The sequence below is a fragment of the Centruroides sculpturatus genome, unplaced genomic scaffold (assembly GCF_000671375.1).
Source record: "Centruroides sculpturatus isolate CEXI.00-Female unplaced genomic scaffold, Cexi_2.0 scaffold798, whole genome shotgun sequence".
In the NCBI taxonomy this organism is placed as follows: domain Eukaryota; kingdom Metazoa; phylum Arthropoda; class Arachnida; order Scorpiones; family Buthidae; genus Centruroides; species Centruroides sculpturatus.
The window spans coordinates 263,365-281,615 of record NW_019384974.1 but is presented as its reverse complement, the minus strand read 5'-3'; the positions used below and the strand labels follow the sequence as shown (position 1 = coordinate 281,615).

Sequence of the window (18,251 nt, the reverse complement as noted above, 5' to 3'; positions counted from 1 at the left end):
AGTAGAAAAATTCCAGCTGGAACAATCCTATATTTCTCCCAACCGAGATGATTCTCTATACCTGTACTTATAAACATTCATCCAGTGCCATACTCTTTAATTAATAGATTAAATAGAAAAAAATCTTCGATATCGCCGAGATAGCAATCTAAATATCCAACACCAATTAAATGATCATTAAATCTTATTCAACTTACCAAAACACAATATGTGTAAGCTGAATGGCGTTAGATCTAGAGATTGATATAAGAAGCTTTTTTTGCTACATTATTCAAATCATCTATTGTCGCAAAACATTAGTTTGATATCATCCTTTATATAGATCTATACACACACGTTTAAAAAATGTATTTTAAACTAATTGGAATGTGAATAATCGAGACGTTAAGAAAGGTGAGAAAATTCACTCATTAATGTTTTTCTGCATTAAATTTCAATTAAAACGACATCAGTGGAGAATTTTGAAATTTCCAGATATCAATCTCTCTCTCTCTCTTTCTCTTCTGCCAAACGTTTTTTACTTAATGATATTCAACGCTATTAATTAGAATCCTAATTTAATTATGATTTAAATTCTATCGGGTGTCATCAGTTTATCGTCGGATAGCAATAAGACGCAGTTTCTTCATTTTACTTTAGCTTTAAAACTGCAGACTAATGGCTAGATTTTTGCACATCAACAAGTTTCTACGTATCTTTTATAGCCTAAAGAATTCCTGAGAAATTTTTCATTCCTCTTGCAACTTATTAGCTGTAGGGTATAGTGTCTCCATCTAGCGTCGAGTAAGAAGCATTTTTTTATATATTTTTTTTGGTTGTGGTTGATCATGAATCACGACCCCCTATCCATACCACTGTAAAAACTTACGGCAGTTTGTGGAATGTGATATATAGTAGCTGCTATCATTTTTATTCCTACATGGCACAGTCTAGTAAATTTCGCCAACTAGATTAATATTGGAGTCGCTATAAATTTTAAACCACTGTTTAAAACTAGATGCTTTAATGCAGTTTAATTTTCGTTTAAGAATCTTATTTATAAACTCGATTTATATGTTATGAATGTATATATGGTAATTTTAACGATATGATGTAACATGATATTATAGTTATTATTATTGATAATAGAAATAGTAAAAAATACATAAAATTTTTACGTTTTCCAGAATTTTTATCATAAATAAAACGTTTATAATTAAGAAAATCGTCTAAAATACATCATTTGGAAGTATTTAATAACTAGAATTTTAAACAATTAGGATTTAAAATATATTAAAATTTATCAAATAATTAAATATAGCAGATTTTGTAATAAGAAATTTATAAATTTTATCGAATTTTTAAATATATATTTAAATAACGACCTGTTTACTCTTGACTATAATGTAAATTATAATTAAATTTTATTTTATAAAGACCCATCTTTGTTTTAGGCTAAACCTTAACGTTATATTCTTTAATTAAGTACACTCCAATTCTTTCAATATACACTTTTATATTAAGTTATAAGTTATAAACTGTATTAAGAATCTTAATATATGTTTATAACTTTTATTATCTGTAGTTTTTATAACTGAATATAATTTAGTATAGAATAATTATGATATAGTCATAAAAGAGTTTGCAATGCATATAATATTTTAAAATTAAATTATTTCTTTCAGAAGTGAAAAGATGACCATTTGAAGTCTACGGAAATTTTCGTAATTATTTTGTTTATATTTAAATTATTTGGTTCGCAATAAAAAGTTCTATAATCATAATAAGTACAGCAGCCTATTAATATACATATAACCTAAGTATTTATTATACGTTTTATTAGTTATAAGTATCTAGAATGTAATAAATAGTTGTAAATTTTAGGAATAGAATTTTATAAGCTTTAAAATTATCATTGTAATTTTAAGGCTTATCTTATAAAATTCTCTTATATTATTTATCTTCTTAGAAGATTAAATTATTGTTATGTATGCATATCAATGTTACAGATATACAACACATAAGCAATGATTTAGTTTACTTATGAATGTATCTGAAAATTTTCTAGTGTACTAAAATTTTAATTAGTAATTTATTTATTAAACGTTATAAACTTTTTTTATACTATAAATTTACAGTTTTAAATAGTTTTCAATCGGATAGAATATTAACAAACTACTAAATCCAATTTTCACATAGGCCTATATTAAGAAATCATATAAATATTTTCTAAAAATTAACATGTAATTTGATTGTTAAATTAAGAATTAAAAACTTAATGAAAGTTAAAATTGGCTTAATAATTTCGATTAATACTGTAAAATATTACACAATTTTTGTTATTAAATTTACAAAACATTAAAACTTAAATGAAAGTAAAGAGCAAAACACGCAAAATGAGAAGTTTATGCTCGGTTCTAAGAGTTCTTAATACATATAATTTTTATTGAATTATTTCTCATAGAAGTGAAAAGATAACAAATTGAAGTCTAGAGAAATTTTCATAATTCGCTTATGAAAATCGTTCGTGTCCAATATGGTATTTTCGTGAAATGTAGACGGGACATAAGAGCTCAGTCAATAGACTAGCGTTAATCATAGACAGATATTTGAAATATCCAACGTAGACCTCGGAATAGGTTTCGTGAGGAAGAATGTGGTTGTTCTCAGTGTCTGGGATCTGGCTTTAGCGTGTCACTAGTCGTTAGAACTGGTCTCCTGACATAACATTTATCTCCATTATCAGACTGGACAGAGTGGTATTTAGTCCTAATGTCATACGTCACTCCCTGTGTATAGCTACTAGCACTGTAATTTCTTCTCTTACTATAACCTACTCCAACTGTTCTGCTCGGCATTGAAATAACTGTCAGCATTACCTTCATAGATAAGTTACTTGATTTTTGTTTTACGTGAGATGAATCTGATATGGACACGGCGATTTGAAATTGCGTTTAGATCAAATATGTTAAGTAACTAGAACTGAGAAATTTGAAAGAGATAGATTTTTTTTTTTACAAGGATAAAACTTCATTCTTTTCCCCCTTCTTCTTGCTGATAATTTTGCTACGTAATCATTAATTTAGTCATAATGCTCTTTATTGGCGTTGATTCTATGAGTATAAACTGTTTTTACTTTATAAAATTTAATGATTTTAATTACGAAAATTACAGGTTGGTACTTTTACGAATTGCTGCCTTCATAAAATTTTCTTTTGCACTTAGATTGATTAAAATTAGTCGAATTATAGTCTTGAATGACATTTAAATCTAGATTTACTGTAAGAAGATCTACGTGTGAATAGATAATATAATGTCTTTTTTTTTATGTCAGCGTACTAAAATATGTTATGTAGATATTCAAATGAACTGTTTTTAAACACAATTTTTATAGATTCATATAACCTATTCAAAGTTATTAAGTAGTAATAACTTAATTACTCACGCGTAAAAAGGATATCGTTTCCAGTTGGACAGTTTATTCTTTTTATTTCATGAAAAGCAAAATTGAAGAATTGATGATTCAAACCAATATTTTAACTTTGATTAAAAGGATAAAAACATTAAAAAAAGTTCTAATAAGATTTAAATAATTCTATGTTTCTAATTTTCTTAAAGTTTACATGTTAGTGTGATGAACCGTGAAGCATAAGAATAAAGTCTCAAATATAGCTCAAAAGTTCAAAAAGATTTTTGCCAGTTTATATTTTGAATAGACTTTCCTTCCCTTAAAATTTCATGAAATTTCATATTCCAAATTTTTCATGCATCATTTTATTAAGATGAGTAACTAAAATCTATAGTTTCTCGTATTATGTAAAAGATTATTAGTTAATTTTAGGGAAAATAGAATTTCACAAAGATATAAATACAAACGATAAGTTTTGAAGCCTTAATTTAATCCAAGAATTTTTACGTTAAATGTTAACATTAATAAGTCCATAGGTCACTGTATAGAGGTTTTAATTTTTTAAATATAGTTTAAGTAAAGTTAAAATTCTAATAGATGTAGACACGGTTCGGAAACACGTTTTGAATCTGAATATATTAACAATTATTCATTCAAGGTGTAGTGTAGGCATACTTCATTCATTATTTATCGGTTACTGAAAATGCATAATCCAAACCACGAGCGCAAATGCTAGCCACAAAGAGAAAGAGAGAGAGAGATGGATTCGGAAAAATCGAAAATATGATTTTACAAAAGATTAAATCCTGTAAAAGATATATTTATTGTAAGCCTATTACGTTCACAATAAATAAATAAACTTTGCCTCTAGTGTCCGATTAAGATAATCTCTATGATTATGACTCTAGTGACTCCATAATCTGGCATAGGTTAGGATCTCTCGTAAGGACATAATCATAATAAATCTTCTTGTCTTAGTGGGGAATACTAAATCATTATTCTTAGCTTAGGTAAAAATACAGGTAAAAACTAATCTTATTCTGTATTATAAGCTTAGTGCAGGTGCTATTCAAGTATATACAATAATCCCACTTGACTTCTATTCTTAAATGGGAAGCTAAATTTTTCTCTATAAAAATGCCAAGGCCTAAATTGTTAACTGTTTCTTATCAGAGTTAAAATTGCAAAAATCCATCCAGTTAACCACAACTGGGATGGTCTCGAAGAGAGATTCTCTCGTTCGTATTCAACATCGCAGGCAAAAATGAAAGATGACCCAAACTCTAGCAGAAAAACCTTATATTAAGATGAATACTGAATAGCAAAAAAGATGATATACCTCCTAGTGAGTGACAACTTCATCAAGAGATTGTCACCAAATGACACACCCCGGTTCTCAATGTGACAGATAATGTGCGCTTCTCACGGTGGCATCCGCTCTGACGTCATCCCGACGTCAGAAAATGGATCCCCGGAGAGGGACGAGAGAGTAGACAATCAACAAATGGAAAAACCATTGAGAATTAGGTCTATGGAAATTGTTCTGCCGATTTATGGTTTATGTAAAGATAGAATATTTATATATTCATACATATATTCCTTTCTGCCTTAGAATAAATTCGATTTTATCACGTGTAGGCCGCGTTACAAGTCTCTCTCATATAATTTGGCAGATCAACAGATGAAACAGTATAATAGCCATATTATGAAAATTTTAATATTTAAATAACACAAACCTTAGTATCTAATTTAACTCTAGTTTATTTCAATTAAGCAAGTTGTATGTTTGTACAAGCGACTATAGAATATTTTAACTTTATGCGACGACAAAACCTTAATTAAATACAAAACCAAGCCACCTTGGTAAATTAAAGAGAATAGACTACCCGTAATCATAAACAAGTAAGAATAATTATTGAAAATTTTAAAATGCTATTATATCTTTTATTATTTAGAAAATTTTAATAAATATCAATAAATGTTTATTAACAAACTAGACACGTAAACAAGAGGAGCATGGTATTGTTTTGTTGTGTAACCAACTCGATACATAACTAGAATAGTGCCTATTCCACACTTTCATGCTTTAATATTGTGCGATCGTTTTCAGTAAAAGTTGACTACGTGGATCTGTTTATTCTATGTTACCCGGGCAACGATCAATTGATTATTTATTTTCGGCAATTTTCGTCTAGAAAACGGCTCAGATTTTTATCAGAAATTGTGCTACTCTTATTAATAATTGGAAAAGTGAGTTTATCGTATTTCTATATTATATATTTATAGAATTATAAGGGCAGACTGTCCTTGATACTTTTATCGGTTTTGAATTGGATCCATACCAAAAATCTTTCGTAGTTTATAATAGATTATACTTTTTGAATATACGCAGGCCTATAAATTTATAAAAAGTTACTTTTATGCAGCATAAGTTCTATAAAATTCACTGTCGATTAGTAGTAATCGAATTAATTTGAAAGTAAAACTATTGCGTTATCCGGGCTTTTGACTATTAAGATATTGTATTCAATGAAAGATATCGCAATTGATATCAAATCAGACACGTACAGTACAGTACGTATGATCAACTTAGATCTAAATATTATTAATGAAAGATATTTTCGATTTTCCGATATAAAATGCACCTTAGGTAGGCTGTAAATAGGTAGAAAGAGCTAAGCATAATCTGGGAGAACGGGTCAGAGGAATTATAAAATGGATCCAAATTAATGAAAGTCTAGATTAAAACTTTATATAAATTTTAAGCATTTGTGATTTTAATTAGTAAAAAGTAGAATTATAAATGATTTTCATAAGAGTTCTAGAGGTTATATTAAAGCCAATACGTCATAAAACAGTTAATGAAGTAGGTTTTTCGGCTTCCTACCAAAACGTATAAGATATCAAAAACGATTCATCAATACACGTTTTGATATCTGACAAGTTACTTATAAAATAAAGAAATATCAAAAACCAATAAACGATAAAAGATAAAAATGATAAGCGTTGTTAGAAGGAAATTTTAAATATAAAAGTAAGGTAGAAAACGCATTTATCGTTCTTAATAAAAAACATCGTATAAATTTACTTACATTATCCGAACAATTCGTACAAATAAACCGAAGCGGATTTAAAAAAAAAGGAAGGGAAAAAATACTAAGAATAATTAACGCATACAATGAGAATACAATTAAAGATTGTATGTTTCTGTCTCATTTAGCGAAGAATTTATGGATCGGCAATTTGACGCCCAAATTAATAATTTATTATTAAGTAAAGAGGGCGAATAATGTGCAGAGGATGCTATAATGCGATGCATATCTGTCTCGCTAGGTGTCGCTAGCTAACGGAGTGAGGAGGCAACAGAGCGTGTAGGCGAAAGTCCCCCTTTTTTTTAATTGCAGATTGGTTAAGTGATAGCTTGTTCTAAGCTACGGCAAAAGGTAGCAAAAATCCAATTGGAAAATTCTCTGCCGAAAAGTTATCTAGATGGAGTGGCGTAAAGCTTTTCAAATCTCCTTTTCCCACTTCTAATCCTCCAAGCTTTAGCGATTGATTGTAAACGTTTGCGGTTTGGTAATTAGGACGGTGTATCGACGACAACAAGACCTCTGGAGATATGATACGTAATTGGTCGGAGATGCACAGTTAACTCTTCTCTCACCCGATACAACTCGGTTACCTAATCCTGACACGGGTTACATTCGAGGTCGGCTGTGACGTCACGGCCGACCTTGGTGTAGTACAAGGTGTAGTAATTTATTTACACGATTCTGTACAAGTCGCATCCGTGTCAAAAGTCAAAATTTCGGATCGGCCATGGCTAACGGTCGGTGTCTCTTTCGGTGACGTCAGCGGGATTTCTTCCCGGGGACGGACACCTCCCACACTTTTCTAGACGCCCACTCATCCATAATGGAAGACCCGACAGCCGGTAGCCCACACTTGTCATCGCTTCAATCTCTTGTAATCATTGTTTACAAATGGAATGATACTTAAATCAAAATAAATTCGAAATTTTGAATTTCGCGCTTGATTATTTTCTGTGTCTCTTTAACGTTTTTGTGTTGTTGACGATTTAATGGAGTTGTAGTAGTAACAATAAGACCACTTTTAAGCTTCCATGTCTTCTATTGTCATCTCTGCTCTCGTCAATAACTGCTATTAACTCGTTAAATAACAAACATTAGCTAATATAATAACACAATATTTAGACTGCCTATTTCCAGTTCTGTTTGTCTGGGGTGGTGCGAGTCGACGTCACTAAACTGTCAGCACCCTCTGGTGATCGGCTATGATATTACTTCACTTCTATTAATTCTAATTTCGTTATTATTTACCTAAAAAAAACTGCCAAAATTTTTAAACATTACTTTTGACAAGATCAACAAATTTGTCTGCATTAAAAATAAATTTTAGCACAAATAAATATAACGTTGACGTATTAACGGAGTGCGGCTCGTAGAATTAGTCTATTAGTAAGTTTGAATCTACAAAATAATCTTAAAATCATAATACACAGAATAATCATTTATTTAAATGATCATTCTGTCGTTTTAAACACAAAAGAAGTAAAATCAAAGTTTGTGCTTAGTACAAGAATATTTGTTAAATACTTTGAAGTGTTAATGATTTAAGTAAACATCAACATACCTCTAAGCCAAAATAGAGCTGTATTTTATGTTAATTGGCTTAAATACCTTCTTTTTCTCGTAACAAATAGAAACATAAACAAGTAATAGGTCTCCAAGAATGTTATCGTTCGTCTAAGATTAATCAATAATCTTTCAACACATAAGTTTAATAATTAAAAATAACGCTAAATAATACAATATAAATTATTAACATAAAATAAAAAGTAATAGAAATAATAAAATATTGACAATGAGATCTAACTATTAATCTGCAGTGATCAAAATCACACTTGTACCGTAGTCAATTGGAAATGCGCAATTAACAAGTAATTTACATGTTATAAGAGGATTTTATATCCGATACTCTCTAGAAAAATTGTTATTTTATATTATCTAAACAAAGTTAAAATAAAGTTAAATATTTATAGTTTTAAAGGTTAATTTAATTTCTTCTGAAAACTTAGAATATTCAAGTTACGAGCTTTCGTATTAACATATCAGTATTTGAAGTCAATAGTCATTCAATAGACCAAAGTTAATGAAAGTTGATCTGTTTTAATTCGATAAGTTAATGTTTCTAAATACAACATAGAATATTATATTTAGTAATATTAAGAAAATCATTTTATAACTATTTTATCGAGTTTTATATTCAAATAAGGTAAACTAATAACTTAATAAGCAATAAATCCCTCGATCCAATTGAATTTCGAAAATTCATTCTTATTGAACATATTTTATGTAAAATATTAAAACATAGATACTAGTCGATAATATAGGCTTATAATATTTATTCCAATAAAATTATTTAAATGTATTTAATGTAACAAGTGAATATTAGCATTATTTAATTTTTTTAACCTTAAAAAATTGACGAAAAATGAATTATTTGTACATATTGACTAATTGCTTAAGTGAATTAGAAAAGTTAAACAGAGATTGATACCAGAGTCGATTCTACATTATTCTAATTGCGGCCTACATTAATACAGTTGAAAAATTTATGAAATTTTCTGTATTAAAATATTAATAATGTTGAAAAAGCATATAAAAAATTGAAGAGGATAGGTTTATTATACTCTTAATATTTTCACATGTTTCTATTTTGCTGATAAGTAATCATTTCGTTTGTAGTATATAGCTCATAGGCCTATGTTTTGCGTTTATGTTTATCACGCGAAACATTTATTCGCGTTAAATTTCACAAATTTTAAACATGTCGTTGATAAATTTAACAAATCTGATAAATTCTATATCATGCATGCTATCGTGTAGTCTGGAAACAAAAATAGTAAAACTGTTTTTTAGTGTCGTATAAAATACATTTTATTTTTTAAAAATTGAACACAATGGCCTTACTTAAAACTTGAATTTTTGTTAGTTTAAAATCATTCTTTTAACTAAAATTAATTCGATATTCTCTACAAAAGATCTTTAAACAGAACATAATGGGTTGCTACGTGATAATAGTTATTTAACACATTAATCAATATAATATATTTAAAAATAATATAGGCCTATTTAAATTTAGAACAAATAGAAAATAAGTATTTAATTTTTTACTTTAGAATTTTCATGTTGTTTATTTTTAAAGAAATTAAAACGGATACGACACAGTAGAGAAATTTATTATGTCACATCTAAAATTAACAGTTAAAGAGAAAAAGTAGAGAAAAAAATTTACAATAAAAGATTTAAATATCAATAAACAAATAGCTATATTAACTTTAACATTCTTTGGATGTTAGCATGCTTAGAAGTCATAACGGTAACTACAAATCATACAGTTATTCTTACAACAGGACAACAGACGAGTTTTTTATTGGTTTGTTCAGAGAAAACACGGTTATAAATTATTATTATTTCATTCTTGATTATTAGACGGTCCTCTTGAATCGGATCGTTGACAAGAGAAAGGAATAGAAGCTATTTAAGGAAAATCAAAGAGAGGTTACCAATGGACGACCGTCTATAGATCAACAAACAAGAATAAATGTTAATAGGTAGGGCTTTTTGTGCTTTCTTTCGCTTAGCACTTCTTTATTTACTTAGGAATGAACCCAATCTAGAGTTTTCTCTTCCTATATACGGATCGTAATCTTAACTTGTACAAGATAAATAGACTGTCCGCCGGCTATTATCCTTTTAATAAATATTATCATAGATAATTTCGTGAAAAATTTTTAAAACTTTAAGGGATTAATTAGTCTGAACGTCTTATTTTATACATTTTTATTGTTTAATATTTAAAATGCCAAAAAAAAAATTATAAAATTTTATAAAATAATTAAAATTGTATTCAAAACAAAGTTAGTTAAATAAATTATAAGCGTTAATTCGAATAAATCTTTATTAATATGCTAAGTAAAAGAGATGAAAAAATAAAAAACAATAAAAGAGTCAAAAGTTATTAATTTGATGTCTGGGATTAATTATTTTTTCATTAAAAATTCAAATTTAAAGTATACAATATAAAGATTTATTTATTTTTAATTGATGTATGGCGATTTTAAATATAAGAGGAATAAATCTGCGAGTCTTGATTAATCGAGTTTTCTCGAGAGGATATGAAATTCCCGATTGGGAACTTTATCCAAAGCTTAAATGAAACCCATTGCTAACAATATGTAGAGAAGGTAAAGAGACAAGCATTGCCTACCACAGGACCAACAATATTCGGAAGATTACTCGGGCGTTGTCTTGTAATTTATTACCACTCTTTTAGTTAAGAATCGCAATATTGTAGAGATTCGTGATTTGTTTTTACAGCATTAACCCTAGTTAAAGTTATTGTTTTGTAGTAGGTTCGTGACTTTCCAAGAGATTTTTATAACTTAATTCGACCGGACTCTATGACTAGAGGGTTTCAGACAGATTTTAATCTCCGAAACCCTCCTTTATCGGATCATCTGAGTTTCGAAACTTGTATGGTTCCGCTATTCTATCAAGTTTTACGATAGATATAATTCTAGAGTTATTTTCTAATCTAGGAAACCGAAGTTTTGTACTGAAATCGATCTTTTTTATTCAGGGAAAAAGTCGAATTTTGATCTCCATTAATACGCTCTTCTCTGGCAAATGGCGTTTGATTGTGTTGGTTTTTAATGTTGAATCTCTTAATGGAAGATTTTTACAGCGTCCAAGTTTTCTCTAGATACTCAATCATCGGTCAGTGGCTGTGCCTGGACACGATCGCCGTCAATAGATTCGCAGTAAATTCACGAATCGAGTGAAGGAGGCCATTACAGACAGCTGACGCCCTATATAATATCCACACCAATGCGGCGGTAGTCCCTCATAAACCACAGATGGGGTTCTTACTTGATTCGTGTTGTGGTCTTTTGGTTAAAAGTATGATCCAGCTGGTTCCAAATCTCTTCACCACGTGGCTCTATTTAGCAGGCTGACATCAGCTGGAATTAGAAATAAAAGTGGCAAAGGATAGTTAGCTAGACAATTAAGAATGATAGGAACGTAAGAAAATAATTATTATTAGTGCATGCTGTTAAACACGTAACGTAAAAAATTACAATGATATTTTAGAATTTCAAGCAGTTCTAAATTTAAAAAATGCCCAATTTCATCTTTTCTTTCTACGATATTGCATTGAGATAACAAGTATAATATTCACAAGTTTCGGTCTATAGACTATGCTAAATTTTATACATTTAAAACTATAAAAGATATTTTAAGTTCCGCTTTTGAAAGTTTCTGAAACGAATTGGATCGATTCTCTTCGAAGATATATTCATAACTGCCGAATTTATATTAGTATATATACAGAAATCTTTGGACGGAAAAATTTTTAGGTCTAAATGAATAGTCAATGGAAGGTCTGGAAATCATATCAAGTTTAGACAAGAAAATAGATGTTTAGAAAAAGTCCATTCTTTGGAAGATATCTACACCATAGATCAAATGAAATGTCCATTCTAGACAACGTTAACCTGAACCAAAGATGAACCAAGGAAAGATCGCATTGCATAAGCCTATAGGTGAGGATAAAGCAGTAACATGATCACATGGAAACAGGAGAAAGTCTGGAGGAGAGTTAGCAGTGACCGTGACAAAGATGTAGGACAAAATCAATTTTCAAATACGAATAAGATTATAAGAGTAAGATCTTTTCCCTTCTGGGATTATTAAAATGCGATATTCACCTGTTCTCTTCGTTTTACTTGTTGAAATAATCACATAGGATCGAGATAAAGAAATAAAAGATGGCGAATGCGTATTTAAATCTTCCTAGCCTTAAGTCAATTCCCCGGATGATCGATTTAAGGTGAAAGAAAAGTCAGAATAGTTCCGGCTGGATAAATGCCCCAAGCGCGGTTCACCATCTTGAATTAAAGAAAGACTTATCTAATTGCCCAAGTCTACCATTGTTTCTGTTTAAAAACAAATAAGACAAGTATGTACTTCGCCATTTGTCATATGATAATTACAAGGTGTTCAATGTGTGCCGTTTCACCTGTCTTAGGTCACTAATTGTCGTTTCATTTAATTGTTTTTACTTCACCTAGATATGTGGACAACTCTACTTTCAGACTTCTTTTAGGCGGGTTTCTATAGTATTCAGCCAATTGTCTTTGCATTTATTCGTTTTGGGCTGGTCTTCAATTGTTCATTTGCATCCAGCTTCTTCGAGAAAATTTAAAGCAACACCTGGAACGCATGGATCTTGCGAATGTCTACAAATGACCATAAAATTGAAGTGTTTCAAAAATTTTTCCTTCTATTTGTAGATTTGATAAAAGTTGAAATATCAAAAATTAATAATAAAAAAAGAAATGCTCGTCTGAAAAAGTCAGCATTCAATTTAAAACTTTTGCATGTCTCAAATTTTTTATAGTGGAGTGTTGTTTCCAATAAGAATATGTCACTGTTATCTAAAGAGGACCTAAAATTTTATGCTCGCTTCAGTCATATTGACAGCCTAATTCCCTTAATTATAGCCTAGGAAAGAACTAGCCCGTATAGATCTTAGTCTAGTAATTAGGTTTAGTTTCTTCTGATTTAGATTAGGCACTGGATCTACTAAATTAATATTAATATGATTCATAATACCTTAGGCCTGTAATAAGGTATAAGGGCTGTGAGGATATTTTTGTTAATTAACATTAATTCCCCTATTATAGACAACGTTAAACAATTTTATATTTTTAGAGAAGGTCGAAGAAATTATTTGTAGTATATTTGCAAATTTATGAGAAATTGTAAAAAATCTTCCTTCATCTAATGTTAATTTAATGCTAGTATTTAGAGATGGCATTTATACCGTTGCAGTTACGTCCAATAAAATTTACTTGATGTTTCTAAACAGGGCTATTTAAGATACTCGTGATTTTCGTTTGAAATTCCAGGTGATGTTGATCGGAGGCTACCTGCGACAACCTTGTAACCACCATGTATTCCTCCTAAATCTGTCACCTCTAATGATGTTCTGGCGGACCTCCCCACGACGTATGACCTTTCACCCTGGTCCAGACAGGTCGTAAATCGGATTGCTCATTAACCGCTTGTACTTTACACGTCCAACTAGAGGTAAGATCTAACGCCAGTATTTATGCATGCTGTGTGCCGTCTCCACCCCGATCCTTCCAACATCAATTCGAATAGCAGCTCGATCGAGCCAAACAAGAAAATCCAGCCTAATAATATAATTATTAATATAACCAACAAAGATTTCGCAAGGAACCTTTTATCCAAGCATCCAATTAATTAACAAAATCGGCATTTATGCAACTTGTATCTATCTACTTTGTTACGTTTAATTTACGCTTTTCCTCCTACGAGAATGTGGAAATTCAAAAATAAATTAGATAAAAAACAATATATTGCTATGCTAGGAAGAATTTATAACTACGGAATTAATAAAACTGTTTCAATTTAAATTTTAACATGTTCATTCGCATTGCAGAATATTTTGTTCGTACTTTTTACATTTAATTTTAAACAATGTCGAGAATTAATAAGTAACATTTATATCTAGCAAAAAAAATATCAATTGAGTATAAAATAAAAAAAGCTTAGTTCATTTTCAGTTATTTAACTCTGTTCAAACAGCAATTTTTGAACAAAGTTAACGCGAATTTGAACATCAATAAAGAAACTTTATATTAGAAAATTGTGTTAGTCTTTAAGAAAAGACTACAGAAAATATTTTAATTGATAATTAGTTTAATTTTTTTTATATTTTTATAATCAGGATGGTCTAGAGAGGAGCCGAGATATTTCCCCAGGCCCATTGAAAACTTAGGAGTCCATAATGGCTTCAATCACTATAAATTAATGTTATTTTTACTAAGAGAAAATAAAATCATTTAGACTGATTTTTATTAATAAAGAAACATCCTAAATTTTTCATTTGTTCAAAAATAAACAATAGAAAAGACGTCACTCTAACTCAGGGCTCCCTCGATGATCATATTTGTAATAAAAGTATTTTAAACAACCTACTGTAGATTGTAATACATTATCAAAAATTATATTAATATTTCCTATGAAATAATGTTAATCAAGAATAAAATTTCCTTAGTATTTTAAAGGTTTGCTTTAAAATGGGCTAATTTAACGAGTATAAATTTATCAATTATGATAACATTCTCTATTTAAAGGTATTTAATTTGATTTTTTGAATTCGGTTATAGGAGAAGAGGAACGAATATGCTTTAGCAGAAATGTAATATTAAATAACTTCAGGCAAAGTTCTATAAAGAGAAATCTAGCATAATTTTATGGAAATTAAGTAATGATTAAAGCATTCGTAAATTTTCCATGTAAATCTAACCATTGCAAATCCATATTCTAAAATTATAAATTTATTAAGTAAGCGGATTCAACGTATTTCTGATAAATTTAGAGTTTTTTAAATTAAATTTAAAAAAAATTCTTCGTTTTTATAAGATACAGTTTCTAATATCTTAAAATCAGCCAAAAATCATCAGCCAAATCAGCAAAAAATCAGCTAAATATCAGCCAAAAAATAAATTTTTAGATGAAATTACATCTATTACACATGTATTCTAGAAAATTTACAAGAGGCCTAAGATGAAATTTATCTCAAGTAAAAAATAAACATAATCTTCTCTGAAACAACAAAAATTACAAAAATTCTAGTAATTAGACCTATGATTTAATGTTAACTTATGAAAGCATTAATAATTTAAAACTAAGCTAAAATTTAATAGAATTTAGCTTCGTTAAATAAAGATTTTACATAAGATAATTTTTTTGAAGCTAGTAAAATAATTTTTAATAAAGTTAACAAATTTAATAATGTTATTATAATTTAATTCCAGTTATTAACAATTATGTAGTAGATATATAACTTAATTTTACTTATAAATGCGGAAGGCCTATAAAAATTTCGAGTAAAAAATTTATTATTACTTACAATGTTTATATTTTATTTTAAATATTAAAAAAAAATTCACAAAATTTCCATCTAGTCCATTTTCGAATAATGAATTTAACATTTATTCAAACGGAAGAATAAATCTGATCAATTTTATTAACTTTAAATTAAAAAAAAAATAAATCAGTTTTAAAATTTTCCTTATAAGAAAAGTTATGTAAATTGATATTAAATTTACAAAATTTATAAATTATGAGATAAAATCTTAAATACGGAAAATATTCGATAATGAGAAGCTTCATTGGTAAGCAATAAAATAATTTGTAGACGATAATTATAACATTTATTTTTAAATGTTTATAATTAATCTTTATCTATACAAATATCTTTATTAAATCAGTAAACGTATGTTTTATAAATATTTTGATCTAATTTTAATTGAAAATTGAAGATAACATTATTAATGAAATAATTGAAGTAAGGTAAATTAAAATAATTGGGTTTGCAATTTGTAATTTATTTTACATTAATTTTAGTACGGCGGTCTAAAATTTTTACTAATTACTTGTAGTAGATTGTTTACAGCAGTTATCACCACCTGTCATTGCTAAATTTATTTATATTTCGAAGAAATATTGCTAAAAGATCTCGGATAAGATAAATATCTCTCGCATATCTTTAAAAAATACTCTTTATAAAAATTATATTTTATATCTTATAATTTATAGCTTAACATTATTTTATATGAAATAAAAAAAAGGCCTAGCTAACTAATAAAATCTGGAAGAATTAAATATAAAACTTTAATTATTTTGTAAATATGATTTAAAGAATTGATAACAATTCCTTAATTTTCTGTTTAGAAATTGATGTTTACAATAGAGTAGTCACAGTAGATAAAAATTAGTATTGTTGATCACAACTGGTTTTATTTTTTTTATTTCACTCCTTTTTTTCCGAATTTCATTGATAAATTATGTTTATTTATTTATTTTATAATAAATTAAGCTCCATTACACTGCATATATTTTATTTATATAAATAAATATATTTTTATTTTATGTCTTAATTTTAATATGATTTTACATAAAATACGAAAAAAATTAATAAATAATTGTTATATTGTTTATATTTTTACAGATTTATATATCAAGTTATACCTTTTATATATATATATATATATTCAGGCTTACTTTAAAGACTTTTAAGTTTGCATATCGGTATAGGATTTATCGTGTGATAACTACACAGATATGCTAAATCACTTTAATAATTCTAATTTCATTCGACTTTAAAAGGTAAATCGATTATGAAAATAATCGATATAAAATTATTGTTTAGTTCTGTGCCAATGAAATTACGTGTTTCGTTTATAAAATATATTTATTTTTTTGTATTGAAGAGACTTTTACGAATAAGTTTTAAAAGCGCTTACTGTATCAATACTTTATATAGGCCTATTAACTGAATATTAAATCAGTACAACTTCCGGATAATTTATTTAGAATAATTTAATATAAATTAAATATATTAAGTAATATATTGAGCATTGAAAATTTTGTTTAAAAGATTATTATTATTTTATATTTATAATTGCTTTTAAGTTATCTGTAATTTATTTAAAGGTTAATATGTGAATTAGTTAACAGTTAGAACTTCTGTAATAATAATATTTATTATTATTACAGAATAAATATTAATATATAGGCCTATAGGCCTATATTTTTTTAAGTTTTAAGAATAAAATTTTGAAAAAGAATTAAATTAAATTTGATTAATAAATAATTACAACTTCGAATGATTCCAAAATAAAAAAAAAACACTGTAAAGCTAATGTTGTTAAATATAAGCATAATTTTAATAATTAAGTCTTGTCTGATAAATAGATTAAATATTAGATATAATTTATCACAAAACAAATTAAAATAATTCAAAAATAGAAATTTTTAAAATAATATTTGGTAAGATTACCGGTAGTTAAATATTGCAAAAATTAAAATTGTTTTTTAATATATAATTATATAATTAAATTTACTATTATAATACTGAAATTTGAAGTTTTGAAATTATTCATTATATTGTATAACTTTTTCTTAAGTAATAGAAATTAAAATTGAGAAATTTTTTAAAGTTTATATTAAACTAATTTCTAAACGAATTAAAAAATAAGTTTTTAGCAGTTTAGTACTTTTCCTAAATTGAGAAAAATGACAAGGAAATTTCCTATTAAAGTATGGAAAGCAGGTTAGCCTTTTGCACTGTAAATAGAGAGACATTCAGTAAAAAGTTTAGACATCACGTAGGCGTATAAGTCCATAAGATAAGGACGAAAGCTTTGAAAAGAATACTTGTAGCACGGTACTAAAAGAACAAAGAACCCAGTTTCTCAACCCTTAATTGAACAGAGTTAGCATAAAAGAACATCATATTTTTTCCATAATACACTACTTTTCATTGATCTCCTACTTCACAAACTTCTAATAAACAAGCGAAGATTCAGACTTAGTTTTTCCTTTTTTTTTTTCTTTTTTGTTTTTTCTAGGTAGGTGAGATGCGAGCATGGATGGCCCGGTGTAGCTCTGATTAGACTGAAGGTCGGTCAAATGGCCTCCCTGCAGTTCTGACACAACACCCGCAGAGTTTCCTACTATGCCAAGCTGGCCAATTAGTGGGGTACGCCGTATTTTATTTACATAAATAAGTCAGTAATCACGTACTGTAGATATTTACTGTTAGCTGGATTTTATCGTGATTACGTGGCCGCTTCAATACTCCCAACTAAATTCGTTTCCCTCTTGGCAAATCGTACACTTTTAATTCTTGATATTAATAGCTATAAATTTGTAAATTTACTACCTTTTTCGATTTTTTT

At 28.0% G+C, this 18,251-nt stretch overlaps 1 long non-coding RNA gene across 1 annotated transcript in view; it reads right to left on the bottom strand.

Annotated features, from left to right (window-relative positions):
• Nucleotides 1-8,701, bottom strand: part of LOC111632655 — a 61,447-nt gene extending 52,746 nt beyond the window's left edge. The window contains exon 1 of the long non-coding RNA XR_002757902.1: nucleotides 8,042-8,701. This is a non-coding gene — a long non-coding RNA (uncharacterized LOC111632655). The remainder of the gene's footprint in view (nucleotides 1-8,041) is intronic.
• Between the last annotated feature and the right edge of the window lie 9,550 nt (nucleotides 8,702-18,251).